At 53.8% G+C, this 5,170-nt stretch overlaps 1 long non-coding RNA gene across 1 annotated transcript; it reads right to left on the bottom strand.

Moving 5' to 3' along the window:
• Window positions 1-1,917: 1,917 nt before the first annotated feature.
• Window positions 1,918-3,600, bottom strand: LOC127348303 (uncharacterized). The gene is made up of 2 exons (XR_007879728.2): window positions 3,282-3,600; window positions 1,918-2,090 (listed from the first exon to the last, which is right to left on the bottom strand). It is a non-coding gene; the product is annotated as an uncharacterized lncRNA (long non-coding RNA).
• Between the last annotated feature and the right edge of the window lie 1,570 nt (window positions 3,601-5,170).

Below are 5,170 nucleotides of genomic sequence, written 5' to 3'. Positions count from 1 at the left end.
AAGCAGGAAAGGCGACACCCTAGAGCTAGACAACCGCTCGAACATCCGAACAGCTGCAACCCACACACACCGGTCCCAAGACCGCGCCCCAGCGAGGCCGACGGCACTTCCACCCAAGCGACCAGAGCCAACGCCTAGAAGCACGATGACGAAAGCCCAGAGCCGCCACTCCGGCGTCCACGCCGATCCCGAGATCGCGCACCAACCGTGTCGACGCCTCCGCCACCCAAGCGACCAGAGGCAACCACACAAACGCAGACGAATTCCGGAGCCGCCGCTCCAGCTTCCACGCTGGCCCCAGGGCCACGCACCAGCCAAGTCGACGCCTCTGCCACCCAAGCGACCAGAGGCATCACCATGAATGTCGACGAATTTCCGGAGCCGCCGCTCCGGCTTCCACACCGGTCCCGAGACCGCGCACACACCTGGCCGACAGAGAACTAGCCAAGCAAGCAAGCCAACGTTGACTGATGGAGTACCGGCCTCCAAGGCGACGCCCCCAAGGGGGAAGCGACGATGACGCCGCCGACGCCCACTCCAACCAAAGCCGGAGTTTAGGTTTTCACCCGGAGAGTCCGATACTCGAAGCGACGAGGGAGGTGAAGGAGCTCCTCGGCGATGCCTCCAACGAGGGGAGCTACGTCCGAAGACGCCGACATCGCCGACATCAGCCGAGGTCGATGCAGTGCTTTCGCGCGGAGTTCACCAAGCCCAAGTTGATGAAGTCTGTCCAACAAACGCAGATGACATGCCCGCCGGGCAGCTCGCCGTCGCCACATTGCAGCTCCCAGACCACCAGGGCACCTCCTGCCATGGTGAGCCTCGCCACGCCCTCCGACTCGGGGCCGCCGCCCCGACGTCCTCACAGCAGCACCCTCGTCCGCCTCTTACCCAGAGCCACCGCTCCGGCGTTGCCACGCTTCCCACCACAGCACCTCACGCTGTGGTGCGCCTCGCAAAACCCACCATCTCGGGACCGCCGTCCCGACCTCCTCTCCTCCGGCTGCACAGAACCACACAACCGGAGTTGTGGCACAGCCACCACACGCAGGCCACGCACAGCCACGATGCAGCAGCATCGTTCCAGGGCCGCCGCCCTGACATCCTCTCCCGCACGAGCACCACACCTCGCCGACACCAAACCCCCACCTGACCATGATGAAACCGCGCCCGAGAAGCCGAGGCGACCAGATCCGTAGGGGAGGCATCCTCCCCAGCCACGGGCCACGAGCCGCCGCAGTCCATGCCGTCGGCCGACAGGCCAGATCTGGGCGGGAAGCCTGCGATCCGCCGCCGCGAGCAGCCCACGCCCGCCAGACCACCCCCATCGCAGCAGCAGGGCAGGGGACCTCCACCGCCATCCGGGGCCGCCGCCCGGCGTCCTCGCGCCGACGAGCCGGCCGACGACGCCCAGCCGCCTCGACCTTCCGCGGCGCCACGAGAGAAAAGGGAGGACCCCTACTACCTTCGGCGAAGAGGCCGCGCCGCCGCAGCAAGGCCGGCGGCGGCCAGCGGCGATGGGGGCGAGGCGTGGGGGAGGGTGGCGGCGGCGCTCAGGTCGCCCCCTGTGTCGCCTGGGTGCGACACGGGGGAGCGGGTCTCGAAAAACCTTGCTACAATTGGTTTTGGAGTCGATCGTTCGTGGCGACTTTCTCCGCTAAGGGGATCTTTCACACCGTCAGGCCTTGTTTACTCCTAGAGTATTTTCATCCCCTGGAGGTTTGTGGATGAGAGGGGATTGGGTGAAAACCCCCGTTTCACCAAATCCCCATTTTTCCCCTAATTTCCCCTCATTTCCCCACACCCTCCCCCGCAGCCTCTAGTTACTTTGTTTTTGAGGATGAGAGGGGATATGAGAGGATTGTGATCAGATAGTAAAAACTCAATCTTTGCATCCCAAGAAGTGATAATGGATAATAACTAAATTAAAAACTTCGGCTTTAACATAAACTTCGTGTCATGCAAATTTGTCATACGATTTTCTCAAACAAGAAAACACATATAAATAAATGCTCGACCCAACAAATGAGCAACCGTCGCCTCACCGCCGAACGCCGGAAACCACGCCGCCCCCACCAAAGGACCTCCAGCTACAAATACACGCAGAGGTAAAATTTAGTACTGATACATCACTTACAAATAGTTCAAATGTACAGTGACTGCAACTAGGGAGCATCCTTATAATTTACATACACGCCAAAAGTTGGCTTCAGGGCATAGATTCATGTCAAACTCATGCTATTCACCGGTCAAATAAGATGCAAAAATGCTCAAGGCCAGACAAGAGAGACCCAGACTACAACAGTCAACCTACGCAATCCTTGTTATTTGGTGAAGCAGACAAACCCATACAGCTGTATTTGGTGAAGTATATAAACTGAGGTCATGAAACCTGCACTAGGACAAATAAGATGAAGCCACAAACCAGCAACAGCGCAAACTGAACCAGGATTAAATGGTTGCAACTGAATCCAACATGGGTTCGGATGTCCAATTTGGCAAAACTAATTTGGAAACAATTTGTTTTCTGTTAGTTACTGGTTCCAGGAGGCTTCAGCTGACTAAATTCACTTTGATGTCTCAGTGGCGTGATATATTTCATAAAATTGTAACTACAAACAGAGTGAACCGCTATAATTTGCTGATAGCCTTTTCAAACATACGTGTGTATGATTCTGGGTCAAAAAGCTAATGTATTAGATAAATGATACACTGTGTTGAGACAATATGGCTATGGATAAAGTTGAACACACACACCAGAATCATGGAGACGGATCGACAGTATCCTCTACTCCCCGCCAACTTAAATGATTGCCCACCAGCATCAAGCATGGCAAAACTAACATCGCATCTTGAATTCTTTAATGAAGAAAAAGCACTACGTCTCACCATCAAATTAGAAAGATTTCATCACGAGATGTGTCCTTGGCACCAAAGGAAATTTGACAAGAAAAAGCACTACGTCTCAGCATCAAATCAGAAAATGCACTACGTATATGCTACAGACTAGCACAAATCAGAAGAACAAGGGCGCGGCACCGGCCGCCCTAGCGCCGCGCGCGTCGTCCACGCATCAAATCCGAAAAAGCACTACGTAGATGCTACAGACTAGCACAAATCAGAAGAGCACGGGCGCGGCACCGGCCGCTGTTGCTCCCTTCCCTTGCGCCGCGCGCGTCATCCACGCAACCTCCGTCCGGGAGCTCCATCGCGGACGGCAGCGACCCCAAGAAACCCTAGCTAGGGAGGAGGGGAAAAGGGGAGGAGGCGCGAGGACTCACCGGAGACCAGTCGCCGGAGGAGGATCTCGTCGGCGCCGTCTTGATTTGCCCGCCGCCGTCTCCTTTCCCCGCCGTCGTCGGCTCTGTCGCCGCCGTCGCTCGTCGCCCGTCGCGTCTCTCTTCCCTTTTCCACGACCAGAAACACGGGGTAGCCTCGTGTGTGAGGATACGCGAGGATGACGCTTACCGGATCGGGAAGTTCTGGGATGGACCTGTAAATTACCCAAAAATACATGAGAAGTAAACGAGCCGCTCGGGAACTTTCGGGATTTACTCGTGGGCCGGTAATTTCCCCTCCCAGACCCAAAAAAACCTGAGAAGTAAACAAGGCCTCAGTACTTTCTCCGGACACGTGGTGGATGGGGAGTTACGGTTTTTATTGGATTGCATGAATTTCATCATCATGTCGTGCAATTCTTGCATTTGGCTATCCATGGAGGTGTTCAAGGATGATATGGATGACTCCAAACCCTTGACGTCTTTTATGGGAGCCCCATCCGTAGGATCACTAACCTTCCCTCTTTGCCCATATTCGCATAGGCGGTAAATACCGAAAAAGAGTCGAGACTCGGATACCAATTGAAAGGAACGTACGGCCACCTAGAGGGGGAGGGGTGAATAGGTGGTAATCAAATTTTAATTCTTTTTTTAATTTAGACTTGACACAAAAAGTAAATTCTCAAGATATGCAACTATGTAAATTTACCTATATGATAAGGTGCAAGCAATCTGCCCAAAATACAAGATAGAAGTAATAAGGTGTGGTAAAAGGATAGAGGTAACCAACAGTAAAGCACGCGAAGACTATACATGGGCATTCTTCGGGCCGGGCTGGGTCGGACAAAGCCCGACGCAAAAAAACCCAGGCCCAGGCCCGGCCCGGCCCGACCATCGGGCCTAACTTTTAGGCCAAGCCCGACCCATCACTACAAAAACCCGTTGGGCCTCAGGCCGGGCCTCTTCCCTATTTCATGCATTTCTCAAGCCCAGGCCCAGCCCATCATAGTCATCGGGCCTAAATTTTCAGCCCAGGCCCGGCCCACAAGCATGCTCGGGCTGGCCCAAGCCCGGAAATTTCGGGTCGGACCGGGCCGGTCGGGCCGGGCTTCCCATGGCCAGGTATGGCGGAGACGCAAGGGATGATTTCCATTGTTTCTTCCTTTTGAGGGTATGTACATCTACGTTGGAGGGTGTGCCATGAAGGCCGACCAACGCCACAAATACATCACCCTATTCTTCGGTGAACAAACCATTATCTCACGGTCCACTAAGTGGTAGCCTTGAAGGAGCCAACCGAAACATTTACACAAAGCTTAGGGTACGCATACACAATTGAATTGGAAGCTCCCAAGATCACCAGAGAGGTCTCACAACACAAAGATATCAATACCTAGGGATTCCAAAGGAACCACTAGGCACAAGATCCTCAAGTGAATGAGGGTAAAAATCAAATCGGTTTGGTGGACTTGTAGATCTAGTTCTTCACCTTCGATTCTTGAAAGATCAACAACTTTTTGAGTGACTAAAGGAGGAGCTCTAGCAATTCTAGTGGCTCAGCTGTTAGATTTCTTGAGAGACAAAACAAGCAGACCCAACATGAAGAAGGGGAGGGGTATTTATACCCCTTCCGAAATAAAGCCGCTGGAGATTCTTGGGGCGGATTATCCAGCCCTAGTGGGAGCAGATAATCTAGCATGCTGAAATATCTGACCGTTTATCAATAGTCTGGTCAATAATCCGGCTAAAAAACCGGCCCATTTACAGAGGTTGCGGCTTGCGATGCTCAGAGATTCCTTATCAATAGTCCGATCAATAATCCGGCTAAAAAACCAGCCCATTTACAGAGGTCGCAGCTTGCGACGCTCAGAGATTCCTTACCCAAAAACTGA

Source organism: Lolium perenne, chromosome 4, assembly GCF_019359855.2.
Source record: "Lolium perenne isolate Kyuss_39 chromosome 4, Kyuss_2.0, whole genome shotgun sequence".
Taxonomy (NCBI): domain Eukaryota; kingdom Viridiplantae; phylum Streptophyta; class Magnoliopsida; order Poales; family Poaceae; genus Lolium; species Lolium perenne.
This window is presented reverse-complemented; position numbering and strand designations above follow the sequence as displayed.